We start from the raw sequence: 19,687 nt of genomic DNA on the forward strand, positions 1-19,687 counted from the left end.
TGTAAGTAGCTTGTCCAAAAAATCAAAGTTTGGGTATTTGTTGATTTACTACCTTCTCCTTAGCCAATGGGTGGGGGGAGGGTGGCATGGAAGTGGATCCTTAGTATATTTTGAATAATAATATAATTTAATTAATTCCCCTATAGGCAAATACAACAGTGTGATGTTGTTCACCTTTGAAATTAACACATTTCCAGTGTACTTTTGAAACTATAGTCTGTTAATGGTGGGTGCACCTTTTTTTCTTGTCAACCCCAGACTTCCTTAAAGGAAAGGGGTGTCTAAAAAATGAATTTCCTAACTGTCACCATTGCCCAGGCCTGGCCTTAAAACAGAGGGGTGCTGAATGCAACTGAAGCGTGTGTTTTTGGGGCTGGGTAGAGAAGTGTTTTGCCAAGTGAAACCAAGTGTAATTGTGCATTGAAAATGCACACTCTTTCCTGAGAGTGAGAACGTGACCCTCATTTCAGAAACATTTTGTATTGCTTTGGGGTGAAGTAGAAAGGAGGTTTCTATCAATCCAACATATTCTCAAAGGTCTGTGTGATTTCAAAACTGCTAGCATTTTCAAGTGTGCAGGGAAGTTAAACATAGAAAGTGCTGCATGTGAAATTGTTTTGAAAACCAAAAATGTGCAATTGATTTATATCTAAACCTTATCAAGGAACGCTAATGCGCATGATCTAGTAATGTTTGAAGGTATTATTTAATTTGGACATAAAAAGGGGTTCGTGGGACAAGACGGTATAACTTTTATTTATGCTGTGTTCCATGGACAAAAGTGAAAAGTACATTTTTATATTGAAGCTTTGTTTTGTGCCTCAGAGAAGGTGGCTTGTGTAATCATTTGGTGCAAATATTCATTGAGCCTATATTTTAAATAAATATATATTCTTTCTGTACCCCGGACTGGTGCTTGGCTCATTGTTGGCACGGGATGGGGGAGGGGATCTACATGGATCTACATGAATCATAGATAGGGCTAGCTTGAACTAGATACATTATTTATTGTGTGGCACCTTAACTGGGCAGGGGTGGTAGGATTTCCCCCTGCTAATGGTGCTCTCTCAATATATTGTTACAACTCCCCATGCTAAGGGTGGTCTCTCAATATATATTGTTACAGCATTCAAAGCTCTCTAAGTCTGACAATCCTCTAATGAAAATGTCCATAGGAGGCATGGATTTGACTGCAGAAATACCCAACATACTAAGCTATGATGATGATCCAGGAAGCATTTAACTTGCCCTGACTCCCAGGAAAACAGTATCCAGAGTGTGAAGCATGGGGGTGTGTTCCCTGAATAGCTGGCAAGCATCATGCACAACTCATGGCCATTGGCACTGCCAACAGTGGAAACACCAGGGATAACAGGGGATGATCACCCATCACAAATATAGGCTTTGATGACCGGTAGACAGACAGTGGTACACAACGAAATAAAGAACGCAATTATGAATAGTATGGAAGGCTAGGAGCTGAATAAGCTGTGGAGCATGTCAGGCAGTGGGACGCGTTACTCTAATGGTATTGATGATTGGTTTATGATTAATTTGAAAGAGTCTGCAGTACCAGGATAGCCACACATGTTATGAAATGACAGTAGGAACACCTGTCAGGTCTCTCAGCCTTACAACCCATTCCCCGAGTACACTCATGTGCTTTTAAAACCATGTACACACTTGTAACAACCCTATGAAAATGTTCCAGAGATACAGTGCAACCCTGGCGTGACCTGCACTGTGAAGGCTATTTTCTATAGTAAATAAAAGCTGGGTGTATCGCATAGGGGACCTGTGAAAAAGGCTTTTTATGTGGAAAGTGCTCTGGCACTGAGCCAGTGGCTGCATTGATCCAGTCTTCACAACACTGCATTATTCTGAAGAGAAGAGGTCATGCAGGGAACTGAAAAGTGTTGTGCTCAGGGATGGAGAGAGGGTTCGGGACCATCGGGTCCTCCTGAGCCTTCCTATAAGCCATAGGCAATCAAAGATGCCTGTCACAGACATACCAACATTCTGAAGGCCCTGAGAGGGAGATTTCAGCACCGAAATCGGGAGAATGCATTTTCCCCATAGGAATGCATTGGGAATATTGTTATTTTAGGCGGGAGACAGTAACAAATAGTACTGTTTTTAATGAAAAAATCGGGAGTCTCCCGCCTACATCGGGAGAGTTGGCATGTATGCTGTCAAACCGAGGAGACGATGGTACGAGGCAAGGCGCTCTGGGTGCTAAACTGCCAAAGTGCAATGCTGGAGACCTTAACTCTTAGAAAGAGTGTCAGATGCGGGATAATAGTGTCATTTCATGTGCCTTACAAATCAAGCCAGCCTACGCTTCCATGGTGCAGATTCGCCATGGAGTCAGAAAGGAAGGCCAGACGGAATAAACTGCTCTAGAAATCCCCGCTTGCATCCTACCTCCAGTGGCAGCGGGGCCGGGATGTGAAGGGATTGTCAGTGCAGTGAATTGGTAGCGCATGCTGCGCACAGATGAAACAGGCTGGGGCTCAAGGGCCTCATTACGACCCAGGCGGTAAGTTACCGCCTGGGTCGTACCCTTACCACCATGGTGTAAACTACGTTTACACCATGGTGGATGGCGGATTTACCGCCCCATTCCAAGGTGAGTGGGGCGGTAAATCCCCATTTCCCATTTTACCCTTCCCCATTCCCATTTTTGCCCCATAGGGCATAATGGGAGTGGGGAAGGCGCTAATTACGCCACCGTAAATTACGGTGGCGTAATTAGCACCATGGTCCCTTAGCGCCATGGATTTTAACGCCTGCAAAAAGCAGGCGTTAAACTCACCATGGCGCAAAGGGACCTCGGAATCAGGCGTTAAGGGTTGGCGCCGTTTACGGCGCCGTTAACCCCTTAACGCCTGATTCGTAATGAGGCCCCAAGTAAGAGAGTGTGAAGACGGAAGGCAAGGGTGGTGGGATTTCTGAGAACTCCGAGGTCTTTGTGGAAGTCGAGGAGTGTGCCATGCTAACAAAAAAGGCTGCAGTCTAAGGGACTGTGGAATAACAACTCCCAGAGCAAAGGTGAGCAGGGACACAGTACAGGAGCAGAAGGGCAGGAGCTGGGCATCAGCTGCGAATGAATGGCCAGAAAGAGAGAGCAAAGGGTAGGAGAAAGGAAAGGAGAAATAGGTCAGGTGTGCTTCAAGATTCCCCCCTCGGCTGTCAACATCCCTAACAGTACCTCCTCAGCTGTATACTTCAATTCAGCGGTCGTTTCAGGCACTGTGTTCTTATTCAGAATGCCACATGTGTGAAAGCCTGATTGTAGCATGTGTTTATCGACTCACACTGCATTCAGGATCTCGCAAATGTGTGATGGTGAACGGCATCACTAAACGGCCAATGGCAGGTGCTGCCCCTATACCATGCTGTGACACAGGTCACGAATGTCGAATAGCCGGCAGGATGGAATCAGCTAGCAATGAGTGGGGTGAGGGGGGGGGGGGCAGCGCAGACTTGAGAATTCAAAATGAAAATGGAATAATGTCAGGCCTGGGCTTGGCAGACGGCTGTGATATCATGGGCCTGCTGCCTTTCACTGGCAAATGCAAGGATGAGAAATGAACGCTCCAAAATAGGAGTTCCCCTTCTAATTGATGCTGCCACTGATGGCAGTTTCAAAGGCAAAATGGGGCAGAGCAGAGGGAATGGGGCTACCGCAGAAAGAGGGCGGGAGGAGTGCAATTTGAGGTTTCAAGAGAAATTAGGGTGTGGCAGTTGAAGTAGACCGGGATGGCTGTGAGTTCAATGTTAGGGACCTCAAGGAGACGGGTATCTAGACCGAGAGGTCCCAGGCAGGAAGTTAGGTTATGACATGTCAATTTATCAGGCGGATTCCCATGGTTCGCAAATGCAGACATGGAGTGAGTCAATTACCCCGTGTGTGACATGCAAAACTGAATACTGGGAATACACAGAACATTTTTAGTATCTATAGTTCATGATTTACAGTTACACATTTAAATCAAAGATAGCCATCACCATAACCCCCCGCACCGCACCAACCCCCTCACTTCCTCCCGGCTGCACTCCACCTCACCCAGAGCTTAACTGACTGACAGGAAATGGCCGTGAAGTTGGACACCCCAAAATAATCTAGACTATTTAGCTGCCGAACTAGTTTCACCACGTTAACAACAATCTCACTATGCAGCAAACTGCCACTGCCCAACTCAGCGCACTCTCCAACACGCAAACATACAATTCACTGATTGCTGGTATAATGGACTTAAATGATAAGAATGTTTATAGTGGGAATGTATTGAATCTTCAGAAATGCGAGAACATTTTACATGTTATCGTTTGTGTGACATATTTTGGCATTTCCCCTCCAGATGCAAATTTCACATCATGTGTATGGTTGCTCCCACAAATGTCTCTATCAGATGTACGCTTGCTTGCTTTCAGAATGTTTCTTAACAAAGCAGGTAGATGGGAGAGAGTGTGATTGGGGAAGTTTGAGTCTTGTGCAGATTCAGATTTCCGCCAAAAGTCCTTTATTATGTAAACCAGCATTTCATGTGGTTCCGTGTGTAAATGGGCCCTGGTTTCATGTTTTTTGCTTTACAAGGCCCTTTCTCGCTTTCCGTAGTGGTGCAAGAGGAGAAGTTCCCAGGGGACTTGGTATGCTCCGCCAAGAGGGGGAGCGTGCGTGTGGCTGAGGTGTTTTCACCTTTGTTTCTGTCAGGAAGCCCCCGTAGTTCAGCAACTGGTGGGCAGGGTAGAGTTTTATAAAAGATGCCCCGGTGTGGTGCAAAGAGAGGAAGCTCCAACGGGACCAAAGAGGGCAGCCAGGCTCTCTGTTGCTCGAAGGGACGACCCCTGAGGCCGTCCTTGCTTCAGGCTGGCCTGTTTCTCTCCCCTTCCCTGGGTCGAGAGTGTGTGCCCATCCGGAGCCGTGGAAGTAAGGTTGGCCTGTGTGTTCCCCATTGCCGGCGCTGCTCTGATAGGACAGAGCCGGGGCACTCTCTGGCTTATCCGCGTGTGACTGTCTTCGAGGTAGGAGGGAGAAAGTGAGGGGGAGGAATGTACATTCTCGAACTGTACAGCGGTATACTTTTTCACCTGCATCGCACAGGCGTGTGTTAGGAAAGATTTCTTAATTGTGGGCAATTTTCCTTCCATGTGGCAACCCCTAAACTTTTTGCTGTTGTTTTCACCATGATCTAGACTTTGCCATAGAAGTGCAGCCTTCTGCCGCACTCCTCTGGGCTTTCGCTCCATTCTTACGGGGAAACTGACATGCCCTTAAGACAGTCAGTACCGGGAAACGCTGTTTTCCGTAGTTTCTTTATCATGTTGCGGCTTTCGCGCAACATGACACAAGAGGGCACTGTAAGCTAAGTTACTGCTCTCTTGGGTCTCTAATCTTCTACAGGCCCTGGATACTCTTTTTGGATTGTAACTGATCGGTGCAAGTGAAACACGGACGAGAATGGTGGCAGCGATTGTTTCTTAGTCCGAAATGGTGGCCTGGCTCCCAAAATGGCCAGACCACGAGGCTCCTTTGTCCTGTCCGATGACCGTCTTGCTCCCTTCACCTTCCCCAGGTCGAGCCGACCCGGGGCCTTCCTTATTTGGGCATGTACTTTCCCGCGAAAGTCAGATGCTTTCGCGGGCTTCTACAGGCCTTGTGTGTGCCTCCAGGATGTGGGCTGGGATGTCTGGTCCCAATACACATCCTGGGTGCCAGAGAATCTAGTGTGGTATGAATGCCTGGGACCACCGTGGTCCGTGATAGGTCCACGTATGGTGTGAGTGTTTGATGAGCGGATCTCCCATTGGGTCCCCTCCGTTTTGGCGCAAAGGGAACCGTGGATAAGAGGGGGCTGGAAACGCCACTACCATGTCGATCTCCTGAGTTCTCACGAACAAAGGAATACAGGAGCCAAGTATCCTACAACCACGAGGCTGAACCGAGGAATCGCTGGTGACCCGCTGAAGGACTGCTCCTCTGCACTGCTGTCGCCTTGTGAAACTCTTTCTACCTCTGATCGAACCAGAATGCCTGTACTGGTACTTCAACCCTTGGAATAGCGGGAACAGCTATTCTCGGCATCTTCACCATCTCCTCCACGTAAGCCTTCGGAAGTGTCTCTGGGCCATCCAGCAGACTGACAAGCCTACCCAGGAGTCTTGCTCTGTAACCGCCACCAGGTTGTATTGTATTTCGAGTCCTTGTCACTCTCACACGATTCGTACACTTGGCATTCCCAGGTCTGAAGTGAGTAGTGTACATTTGGCTGAGATACACACGGCCGCTCTGTTGCCCTGCTGTGGTAACAATTTGTGCGGGTTCACTTCGTTTGGGACATCTTTAACTCAACTCTGCTGCTGCAGAATCTACACGACAACGAGACGTCCCCTGCTCCCCTGAACCTGGCAGCACGGATACTGACGCTGAGAAGCCTGGGTCTGCTTGCATCGGGGACCGGTGAATAGCCTAGCTAGGAACTGGTCGCCCTCCTGCAGGAGCCCATAGCTTTTCCCCGCTGTGTCAAAACAGCACGCCTTTCCGTACTCGCGCTCTGCTTCTGCCCACAGTGGAGGCTGCGCTTGAGTCGCGGAACTCTGTTCTTCTTCATTTGTGCACTAAACTGAACTGCCTGATTCCCTCGAAGAGACTCCCCTTTTTTGCCCGTTGGCACCAGCGTGTGCAGGTACTTTTGAGCACAAGGCTCCACTGTTCGTAGGGCTTGGACTTCCTTTTAGTTAGGTGCCTCTGAAGGCGGACTGGGTCTAATCATTATTTCGCACTGCCTATTTTCCTCCCCTTCTAGGTGGACTACACATTTCGTGCATCTAACGCTTTAGACTCGTTTGTATTTGTATATATATTGTATTGGTTTGGTATGTGTTGGTTTACTATAGTTTTATTGTGATTTCTCGCTACGGTCATTGTTGCAAAGGCCTTGGAATAAATGTGTATATATTTTTAATATAACACCTGTCTGGAGTAGTTTGTAAGTGACCTTGCTTTGTGTGCTCATTGCGGGCTTTCAGTCACCCTCACCCCTCTTGAGACCTAGTCTTGACTGCCACAATCGCTACCCTGATTGGTCTGGCTTGTCCAGAGGTTACCCTGTTCCAAGTAATTAGGTTGGCCTTCTGAACTTCTGCGCCGCCAGGACAGAGTTCAGAAATCCGTCTTAACAGCGTGCTTGGTAAAGTGTATAGCTTCTGTCAATGTGCGGAGAGGATCGACCTGACTGGGTTAATTGGTCCCTAAATACTGGTTGAGGGAGACGTTTTTACAGTCCAACTGAACGGGGCTCCCGCAGGGGTAATTCAGGTTGGGGAAGGGACCGATGGAATATGATTGTCTAATTAATAAAAATGGATTACAAGAGGACATAAGGAGAAACTAAACAAAACAAGCAAGGAAAAGTGAGGGGAGCGGTCACAGTCCCGCCCCCAGGTTCCCCACAGGGCTTCCTCGGAGGCGGGCACATGTCTGGATGTTTTGGTGCTTTGGTCACTATGGTGTAGTGTTTACGTTTCCCTTTCAAGGGAAAGGTTGATGTGCATATGTTCACGGAGGACGGGGTGAGATTCCAAGTAAGTGAAGCGCATACGACAGGAGAAGCCAGGATTCTGCCCTAACCTGTATTATGAATATTTAATTATTTATTTACCACAGGTGAATTGACTCACTCCCAGGTGACCCAATGTATGATATTCAACTATTTATGTACCCAATGTGAACTGACTGGCTTTCCAGTGATCCAGTTGTTAATATTTAATTACTTATTTACAAGAGGGGAATTGACTCACTCCCAGGTGACCTAATTTATGATATTCAACTATTTATGTACCCAATGTGAACTGGCTGTGCTTACCAGTGATCCAATTGTTAATATTTAATTATTTATTTACTAGAGGTGAATTGATCAGCTGCCAGGTGACCCAATCTATGATATTCAACTGTGTATGTACCAAATGCAAACTGACTTACTTACAAGTGATGCTGTTGTTAATGTTTAATTATTTAATTACCAAAAGTGAACTGACCGGCTCACTGAGGACCGTTGATGTTATGTAATGGTTTTTATACCAAGGTTTTAATTGCACAATTTCTGTCATATAAAGAGGGCTGTCAAGCTGGTCAACTGAAGATAAGTCTGTGACTATGTATTTACACGTGGTGCACACTAATGAAAGTTGGCCACCAGGGCTAACTAGCCCATAGAATAGGGCCGTCACTGCCTCAGAGTCTAGAGTTCACTCTGAGGGCTGACAATGGTCATCATAGGAGAGGCCACTCATCACCCCATGGGTTGTCATTTCACACATGTGTGTGGTAAGGTGTAAGTAAGTATCCCATGCTCAGGACTCCTACAGGTTGCAGCCCACCCCTCTTTTCAGATACCTTAGGGAGAGACACCTTACATTTACATAAGATAATCATGTAGATTATGCATTTAAAAGAATTGCACCAGTGTACATCAACATACAACGTTTGACAATTATTGTTAGGCAAGTTTTTCATATGGCAAGAAGGGTCTGCTTACTAGTTTACCGGCAGGCTCAAAACAGAAAAGTATGCAAGCCTAAATAGGGGACAACCACAGGCTCAAAGAGGTGAGGCAGGAGGCCAGCTCAGAGAGGGCTAGCACATGCAGTCATCGGAGGGATGCTCTCTGCTTCTGTTTTTCCATAGCAAATGTGATGTTACATGCAGTGCTTTCCAACAAACGTATGATCATTTTGGCAGCGAAAAGAAGGAAAACATGATTTATAACCCACTCTTTGGGGAAACTGGTCTCTTCTGGATACAGGGATAACTCACATTTTGAAATCATGTTGAGGTTCCCTACATATCAATACATGCCATCATGTGACTCCTTTGTGAATTTCTTGACTTGAACACTCCAACCTTTGTCTGTGACCGTGCCCCTGAGCACCATCAAAAGGGGCCTCAATGTTCACCTCCTGGAACGCATAGTACCTTCCGTCTACAGCCTCCTGATGTTGACAACTCTTATTCAGAGTATGTAGTAGGCACTTGCTGGTCTCTGATGTATAATAGCACCCAACACAGAATGTTGAATTCCAATCAGCAATTCAGGACTCTAGGCTTCTAGTCTACAATCCACGACATAGCCTAAATTCCAAGGATGCTTGAAGCCTTGTGGAAATGATAAGTGACCGCCCACACCACCTCCCCATGTCTGCTTACCTCCTCAAGTGTCTGTAGCTACCCGCCTCATCAGTTCCGGCTTGCTGCCTACTGCTGTTTCTGCTCATTCGAAATAGAAAGGGGACAGCTCTCCCCGGCCGTTTATCTTTTTACTAGTGGCCTTCTTGTCGTGGTATTTGATTTCAGATGTACAGCTGCTGTTAGGGAGGGCAGTTAATTTACATTACTAACTGTGCTGGTGCAGGAGGAGGTGGCAAACCTGGCCGATAATAGTAGAACAATAGAGATGTATTGACCCTGAGCTCTCCTTAAGCTTCACTGTCTTCAGATCAGGCTGAACTTGTCTGGCCACATGAATCCCTGCATTACATGTGGGCATGGCAGCTTAAATATGTAACACAACTGTGCCAACTGTCTTATCACTCATCACTTTTCTCTAACAAATTCTATTTTTCTGTTCCCACCCACAAAGTAGCTTCCAAAGTACAGTTGAATGTGATGTCTCTATAGAATTTCTCTTTTCAGCAAACAAATAGCTACACAGATATCTTACATTTTGATATAAGAGTCCTGGTCCACGCCTGTATTATTCAAGAAGTTATGAGGTGGTGTTCTTTCAACTTCAGTAATGATTATGGAGTAAGAGGCAAAACAAAATCGTGCCATGAATTCACAAGTTTGTGGTGACTGTATAGTAGGTATTTGTGGTGCCATAATAGAAGTTTGTATCTGAAGGAGTGTGGACAGATTGTGGGGAGAGGAGGGCGGTTGTTTCCAACACAGACCTTAGAATGAATGTCATCAAGAAAGAGAAAGGAATAAAAAAGAAAGCAACATTGAAATTATAGTGTATCTGTGTGTTACAGTGTGAGTTTTTTGGCCATTCCTTTAGTGAGGTCATCCAACTTTCCTTATTTGTGTCCTGTACTTTAGATATCGCACTAATAAGACATGTTTTACTAAAACAAAGTATAAAATTACAATCCTGCACTGAATTTCAAGCAGCCTCATTCCAATTGTGTTCCTACGGTACTAAATTCACTTGATTTGTGACCCCGGCGGAAATGATATGCATAGCTTCTAGATATTGGCAAATCACACCAAAGGCGTGCTTATCCCCAAAAACCTCTTCTCTGAAATAGCAGGAAACCAAAACAGTAACTCAATCATTTAGCAAGAACAAGGAGACTAAAAATAGCACTTTTGTTTAAAGCAAAAGTCAGAGCAGAAAATTACAAGAAACACATGCCGATATCTCTTTACTGCTGAGCCTGCCTCTTCCTTCTCAAGAAGTAAAGGAGAGCTCCTGCGAATTTCACATTTGAAGTGTGGTGATGAGGCAGGTGCAACCTCCCTTGCCCAATTAACATACGAGATTTCTACATTGATTTGACATGCCTTCAATGGATTATTCTATCTAGAAGAGGATTTTGATATGTCTCTGGACCTGATTAAAAGTGTGGGGATAATTACTCTAGAAATACCGCCAAGCGGTAATGCTGTTACTGCATGTGGTAAGCAGGCAATAACATGAAGGGTCTGCATGAATGCGAGTCATGTAGACCCATCAGTTGTTCACCATTTTGGAGTCGCACAGGACTCCATGGAGATTTCATATTTCTGCATGTGACAATTTCTGCATGTGGTAATTTTTGCATGTGGGAATTTCTGCATGTGGTAATGCTTTTGTGTGTAGTTAATTTCACCATGCAAAAGCCGGTCTAAAAGATAAGTTACAGTACTGAAATTCGGAGTATGACAGAGCAGTGAAACATCCAGAATTCTAAAATACCTGATGTATTACCGCTAATGCCAAACTTGAGATCGGGTTCTGTATCTTTAAAAAAAGTTGTGTAATCTTTTGTGTTAGGAATTGTCCTTCCATGCACCCAATCCTTTCCATGCTTACCCCCAAACAAGTTATTGCTAATTTAATAGAGCTGTTTGAAGGAAATCAGACGTTTGCAAAAGTGAACACGTTTTTTTCATGCCTGAAAATATGTTTAAAAAATTGAACACAATTTTATTGTTTCAAAAAACTGTGCTAACTTTCCCAGATGGCAATTCCAGTTGCCCAGTTACAGTGGATCTAGATGAGATAAGGGTTTTTACAAATTAGAATATATAAGACAGGCCAGAAAATATATGTTTTATCCTAATGGCTAAATAACAATAATAAGAATAATGAACACTGTTTAGACACTAAGGTTGAAATTATTAATTTGTTGCAATTAGATACATTGAAAGACACAGGATGAAGGCTGTGTTTAGCGCATGCCAGTGTACACGCTGTCACCATGCAAATACATTTTATTTCTTTATTTCATTTTATTGTTTAAAGCGCAGACCTAGATAGAGAGACTTGAGTGCTGTACAGAGTGTGGGTAGCCAGTATTTGGACTGGCATCTTTTAACAGTAGCGCAGTACTGTGAGGTCTATGCATCAGTAAGTGCGTCCATTGGAATTAGTCCTTGGTCAGGTGTTGTTGAAGGAGCCGAGAGATTTGTGAAATTGGAGAATTGTGGGGGCATTCTGAGCCGTCGCCGGCATCAAGTTCCAGAGGGTGGGTCTATGACACGAGAAGGATTGTTTGCGGGTCCTCTCTTTGCGGATGAGTTGTGAGTCAAACCAGTTGGTCAGTTTTGCTGCGTGAGGTGCATGTGCCACCAGATATGAGGAGCTTAGCCACCAGGTACGAAGGTGTGCTACTTGTGACGGCTTTGTAGATGATACCTGCAGTATTGAACAGTACCCTGGCTTGGTTTAGAAGCTAATGTAGTTCACATAGGATGGGGGGATTCAGTCCCATTTCCGTAATAAGATATTCTGCAGCATTGTGGACTGCTTTTAGGGGACTCAAGTTAACAGCTGGGAGCCCTGTCAGGAGAGCATTTCCACCATCGATTTGCAAGACCACCAGGGCCTACACTACTGTCCGGAAGTCTCGCAGCAGGATAAAGGGTTTGATTTTTTGAAGGATAAAGATTCTGACCCAGGCTCTTTGGGCCTTCCTGGCTATGTGTTTCTGGAAGGACACGCTGCTGCTAAGGGTGACACCTAAAAGAACCGATGAGTACAAATTCAGTCTGATGTAGGCAGTCACCATCCAGGTCTGGATAATGGCTAGGTAAATGAGGAGATCAATTATGTCCTGTGCGCTATTTACTCTCATGTACAACTGAGTGTCATCCATCTATTGATGGATGGCTATATTGGAATCTTTAAGGAAATTGCCCAGAGGGTCCATGTAAATGTTGAAAAGGATAGGTGAAAGGATGGAGCCTTGGGGGACTCTGCAGGAGACCTGAAGTCAGTTTGAATGCAACACGTTCATCTGGACAGCCTGGTGTCTGCTTAAGAGGTAGGAGGTAAACCAATTCAGGAGAGCAGAGACTCCCATCCTGTCAACAAGGAGGGAGAGAAGGATGAGGTGGTCGACGGTGTTGAATGCAGTGGAGAGGTCAAGGAGGACGAGGAGGCATGAGTCTCCCCTATCCAGGATTTGGAGGACATCATCCACTACCTGGAAGGAGGCTGTCTCGAGGATACACTTGAGGCAGAACTCTAACTGACAGTCATTTTGGAGGTGGAGTTGATCGTTTCTGGCGAGTAGTTGTGAAGCAACTACTTTTTCCAAGATTTCCCAAAGATTTTTTCCAATAAATGCAAGGTTCGTAATGGGCCTATACCTGGCCAGGTAAACTGGATCTAGGGTTGCTTTTTTCAAAAGAGGTTGTATGAGACCAGTCTTGAGGGTGACTGGGAATGACCCTTATGTGGAGGAGGCATTAATGATGCTGATGAGCGCATTGAGCACCGGTCCGTCTATTGCTTAATGATGGAGGCCGGGTTTGTATCGTAAGATTAAGAAGTAGGTTTGAGGGAGGCAATCATTTTTAGGAGATACAGGGGAGAGAGAGGAGAAAATTTGGTTCAGAGGGGCAGTGTGCGTGCCAGAGTGCAGGGGATGCAAATACTGTGAGAGGTTGATTCGATGGTCCCTCGGATTTTATCTATTTTTCAATTAAAAAATGTGTTGATTCCATTGTATTTTCCCTGAGTTGCTGGCATCTCAGGTTCGGGTGTGGATTTGGTATAATGCTTTACTACTTCAAAGAGGGCCCTGCTCCTGTTAGAGGCTGCCACAAGTGTGGTGGTGTAGTAAGCAGATTTGGCCTCTGTAATCAGAATCCTAGAGTTTGCGTGGAGAGATTTGGGGTTGGATAGGTCTCCAGGGTTATGGTTTTTGCGCCACCATTTCTCTAGGGCTCTGATTGAGCATTTGTTGGAGGCTAGCTCGGGGTGTAACATGGGGCGGATGATTTGGTCTTAACCTGGCTGGATTTTGGGGAGGCATGATTGTTCACCAGTTTCATAGCAGAGTTGCTGAATAATTCCAGGAGTCTGAGGCATTTCCATTGGTGGGGAAGTCTGCACATTTTATCTTCTAGCTCATTCACTGGGAAGGATTTGAATGAACGGCACTGAGTGAGGAATAGCTTAGCCTGACCTTTGTGGGCCATAGTTGAGTGAGTGACTGATAATCGGATGGGATGTGCATGCATGAGTTCCCGCATATGCACAAATCCAAGTGTGGTAGAAAAGTGGAACACACACTTTAATTTGGCATTGCACAGGGATGCATGCATTTCAGTTAGTTGACATCATGATGAAAATATGTTTGTGCACGCTTGTGCGCAAATAACAGGTTTGCGGTTGGCACTTTACATGCACCACCTGCAAAATATTCATAATTCCATGCTCATACCCATCCATTGGTACTATTTGATTCATCACAAATGTTTTCCATCGCATTTCAAAAGATGTCCAAAACCCCTCATGCCAGCCACTGGTTGACCAATTAACTATATGTTATTGGGTAACTGAAACCTTCACCTGGATATTGAAGTTTAAAACCATCTTTGGCCAAAAGAAAAAGAAACCCGTTATAAATTAGGATGAGTCCAATGGAGTCATCACTGATTCCCCGGTGATAACCTCCTCCCATGTGGCCAGGACAAAGCATGAGGGAGGATCACATTGGAGGAGACAGCCTCTGGGGAGATGTCGTGACTTCATTGGATGAGACATGGTATCACCCATTTGGCCATTAAGAAAATCTCTTGATACCTAATATCCTAATGGCCTATTGCCATTAATCTACATCCCACGTTAGGGAAAATAGAGAAACCTTTTTCCAAAACCCTATAGGCAACACTTCCATCCCTGGTCTAAAATATTTTTTTAGAATAAACTACCTTTTTCACGTTCTAATTATCCACCAAATAGTACTGGGTCATTCCGAACTGTTGAAAGTGATATTCCAAGTAGCCTGTATCAATAAACATCAATGGACTCCATTTCCCACAATCACCCAAGTACTGGGAAGAGGAAGAAGGAAAGAACAATGCAGAGCAGAAGGAGCATGAAGCTCAATGAGCATTCTAGTTGTTTTCAAAATGCACCTGTGCACGGGACATTTAAAGATCGAAAGCAAACTCTTGGAGGCAGCGTTTCACCTACCAGGACCTGGAGAGAAGCAGGCATGCAGAGGCTGAAACATAGAGAGAGACCGGAATGACGCAAGAGCAGTCCAGAGTGGAAACCAGGTGGAAAACATTTGCCACAAAAGCACGTAAGGGATTGAGATTGCCAAGAAAAGCCAGTGGGTCAGCCCAGACATAGTGGGGACCCTGGGGTGCCTCGGTGACTGTGCCACACACAAACTATAACAGTAAAAGCCAGAGAAAGAGAGACAATAAAGAGACTGATTGAAAACCAAGAAGGCATTGTGAAGATAAGGACCCCAACCATATATGAATGTATGGAATGTATGGAATGCATATAGCGAGGGAACCCAAATCAAATGATGAGTCAAGGAGGCGTGATATACCAAAAGAGATATCTGCAACTATGGAAGTAATAAAGAAACCACTTTTTTATATAAGAAGTCCTAGCACGAAAACAAACCAGGCAATCACAAGTGCATAAGAAATCCTGGCAGGGGAGTATACCAAGCAGCATAAGTGTGAATACAGGAAGCATTGGTACAAAAGTATACCAGGCATATACACGTGCATAAGAAGTCCTAGCAGGGGAGTATGCCAGGCAGTTGACAAATCTAGTGAAGGTAACAAGAAACTATATAGAACTGTGTTTGCTAAACAAGAAGGAACATTTGAAAGAAGTGGAAACCACAAGGCTATGCTGCCTCTCAAATAACATTTGTACGCGGCACGCAGCAAATAGTAATACAGCTACTTACCCATTGGTCCATTTGCAAGCCTTCCCGTATGGTAATCTACTCACACACCGCCGTGTCCCTCGAGCCAGTCCCCTCCATTGTTTCATGTGTATGTAGAACGCCATGGAAACAGTGAAGGCACTATATGTAGTCCCTTCTCCCCTTCCATGGTGGCCATTTTCTTTGTTTACTATGGCCACCACCGAAAGGGAAAACAAACTATGTTTACCAGTCTGCGGCAGGCATTTGTCGTTCTTTTTTTTTTCGGCTGCGAACCGCAACGCCTCTCGCAACCGAAAAAGAAACACCATTAGTACCCCGGCCTACCAGGCCGGAGTACTAATGGAAATAAGCCCCTCGTTAAGGCCTCGTTAAGGCCCTCACGTGGGCCCCAGGGGCATTACCTGACATGCTAATGGCCTGCAAGACTGGGGCTCATTGCGTAAGTATTTTTGTGGGACAAGAAAAATACAAAGATCTGTTAGGCCATGAATCATTAGTATCAAGGAAGTATCCAGGGGAAGGGAATCACCCTCTGGAACCAAGGCTTCTTGATCTTGGAGAACTTTTGCAATGGAGAATCATCTTTATTGAGAAAGAACCCAGGGGAAGTGAGCCACCCTCTGAAACCAGGGTTCTTTTAGCTTGGATAACGTTTGTGTTGGAGTTGTTTATTTTTCTTTACAAACTCTTTTTGAAATCACTGAATGTTAAAGAAATGTCCCTTTTCGCCTTCTAGTTTAGCTTATAGTATGAGGGTCAGAATAGGACTTTTGGACAGAAGGAAAGTTTTGATTTTGACATCCTGACACAAAGATCCTTAGTTGTAGGTTTTAGGTAGGGAAATTCCTCTTAGAGCAAGGCTACAGAGGCCTTGCCCAACCCTTTTGTTTTAAAAAAAAGTCTTTAACCAAGAACATGGCTAATCTTGTGTCCGAGTTTCATTCCTGACTCTTCGCAAAATGTAACATCATTCCATTCCTGATGCTTCAGAGCAACAATGTGGTTTACAGTAATGCGCACTATTTACATACATGACAGATACATGAGTCGAAAATTGAAGCCCTTTGATAATGCGGTTGAGGAATACACCACTGCTGATGCCCCGAGAGACAATCTTATGATTAGCCAATGTTTTTCCATTCATTCTTATTGAAAAAAGGACTTGCTGACATGAACATCTAGTTTTTGAGGAGTGTTGCTTATGAATGTTCTATATTAGCACCCGAAAATAAAACCAATTGGACTAGTGCAGGCTGGTGGGTTACTCCAAGCTGCATAACTGCACACTGCCCTTATTCGCTGGCCTTGTATCATTTGGTTCTGAGGAGGCTCTTTCATAGTTCAGTGCGTGAATGTTCCTACATGTTTCTTGCTTTTCTCTGTGCTCTGATGCATGTGGCTTTTTCTGAGGCTCTAGATGTACACGAAGGAGCTATACAACTTGTCAGTTGCACAAATATGACAGAATATTGGTTAAGGGGAAAGGGTTACATGTGAAGCCTGCTGGAAACCTCCATATTGTTTTATTTTTTTCTGATTTTTAAATGAAGCAATATGTTACAAGTCCGGGCCTTTACTGATTAGTAAAGCCCCCACCCCCAACCACACTCCCACAACACTAATCTAAAAATAGATATTAGCACCATAGGCATACTAGCGGCGATGCTAGCTGCTTTTGTCATATCATTTGGCTTTGTGTGTCCCACACGTGGAAACATTCCCGTAAATATCCTAAAATGATGGCCACCATAAACCTAACAAAGGTGTCCCTTTTCTAAATCAGTGATGGTAAGTCAACTACACACCCGTAGAGGGGGTAAGTGCGGGCCCGTGGTTGGGGGAGTTGGGCAGTGGAGGACTTTGTGGGAGGGTTTGTGGGGAGCTAATGCAGGGGCGGAGTAGCCTTTGACAGCATTGTGGGAAGTGTGCAGGAACAGAAATTGCGTTTGAGGAAAGCACCGGTGCCCTGCAATGAATGCCAGGCTTTACTATACGTTAAAGCCCTTGTCGCTAGTCACCAGACTGGCTGGTGCCTCTCCCCTGAGTGCTAATCTCTAGTATATACTTCATTACAGACATGCTGACTTGAGCAGTAGCCTAAAATCATTCACTTTCCTGCGTATCATCCTAAACTGGCACCCTACATGCCCACACTATTACATATGCCCTATTGCCAATCCTCTTCCAGGACCAGCTAGAAGTTGAGCTCTGTTGCCAATAATCTACCAGCTGCCACGTTGGTGGCTTCTTCATCAAATCATGGACTAGCTGCATGCAGGGCTCTCTGACAAATCACGTGCTGCATGGGCGGGCTCTATACTCAGTATTGCACTAGCTAGCTAGTAGCAGAAAACAGGACCTGCTCACACTGACAGGTAAGATGTACCTGTGTGCTTCATGCCCAATCACTGTCTATATGAAGAGACGGATTCTCCACTGCTGCCCAGAAAGGATGCACAATTGGACTCTTTCCTTATTGTAGAGCAGCTAGTTAGCAGCATACGTCATGTTTCTAAACCAATCACAGTAAAGCCTAACATATGTACTTTCCATCCAACCGAAGATCAGCTAACAGAATGCATTCCCAGATGGAGGAGATGCACTAGCCCAGTCAGGTAGCTAGGTCTGTGCTTAATAAATACAATAATAATAATACATAATACATTGTTTTTATAAACCATATACTAAATAAAAAATAATAATATATACTGTAGTGGTTACCTTGTGCAGATGGCAGCCATGTTGTATATAGAGGAGGCCAGGCACATCACATGCAGTGGGGACAAGAGTACCCGCATACTCCACACTTTGTAGCGCAAACCATTACTTGGCCCTCATATTAACGGTTGTACTTGTAGTCTGAAAGGTTCTCCAAGAGACATGTGTGTTAACACTGCCATTTAGTGGATGGTTCTCTAAACTGATAAACCTAGACAGCAGTGAGGTCAAAGATGCATGTATGGTTCTCTCGTGTGCTCGGGTGGGCTCTCAGCCCAGAACGCTCTTGGAGTCTCATAGGTTCTTCTATTAGTCGCATTTCTTAATTGGTTGTTGATGCATTGTGCTATTTGTCGAGGTGTTCTTTAGTTTCCAGGACTTTGTTGTTGAAGGGGACCGCTATTGAGCCACAGATTTGTGATGGGTTCAGTGCAATGTTACAGGCTGATGGGTACTTGAATTTTTTATTGAGTTTGATTATTTCTTCCTGAAGGTATTGTGTGGACTCTCTGCGATGTGAGCAGTCGGTTGATTGGCCTTTCCTGTTGCTGCTGTTTAGCTCTGGTATTGTCTGCGTTTACAAGCTGTGTCCTTCTCATAGTCATTTCTCCTGCAAAGTTGATCCACGTTTCTGTTCTCTTTATTGAGGTTGTTGAGGTCATTGGTGCTTTTTTTCGGGAGCATTTGAAGGGCTGCTTTGGGTGTGTAATATCCATTCATTGAGGCTGTGGGTTCTTTTGTCCAGTCTTCCAGAGTAGCTTTGTGAGGGGGAGTGAGTATTCGAGGCTTCAAGGGCTGCATGGAGCACATCCAGAGCAGTGTTCTAACATGGTCTGGCAGCTTTTGGTGGGTCATGGGCGCTTATGGGAATTGCAGTTTGGGTGAGTTTGGTGAACGGCATAGCGACGTTTGCATTTTACATTGTACGGCTGATAGCAGAAGGTGTGCTGAATTTAATGCAACTTCTGTACATAGCGCAAAACATGATAGTAGCTTTTGTGTTTCTAGTTGTTTTCCAAAAGGGATTAAATGCTGGGAGGGGCGAGTTACATTAACCTAACCAAATTGCAAATGGGTACGAATTGGGGCATACAAGGGAAAGGTACCAGCCCGCGAGTGGGGGTGGGGTGAGGGGATGGAATGAGGTTGAAAGGCACTCAGAATTAGGCCAGGATTGGGAATGGTGGGTGGGGGAGGGTAATAAAGAGTGAAGGGAGCCTGTGACCAGCCCATTAGCAGGGATAAGAGGCAGGAGGGATCGTGCAGATAATGGGCTGGAAAACAAACACAAGGATTGGGCTGGGAAAATAGGGATCAAAGGCAGCCAAAAACAATCCCAGAGGTAAGGGGGCATGAGGGTGTGAGAATGGAAACCAACAGAGGTGGGGAGTGGGGATAAGAGGGGGAGAAGAGGTGGGGAAGGGAGCCCTGGAATGGGAGGATGAGAGTATGGAATGGGAAGCAATTCGAGTAAACGGGCTAGCTCAGAAAATTGGGGTGGAGCGGAGAAAAGAGCCCAGAACAGTGGTGTGTGAGGGGACCCAGGACACTC

The sequence above is a fragment of the Ambystoma mexicanum genome, chromosome 7q, assembly GCF_040938575.1.
Source record: "Ambystoma mexicanum isolate Mex_15411 chromosome 7q, UKY_AmexF1_1, whole genome shotgun sequence".
In the NCBI taxonomy this organism is placed as follows: domain Eukaryota; kingdom Metazoa; phylum Chordata; class Amphibia; order Caudata; family Ambystomatidae; genus Ambystoma; species Ambystoma mexicanum.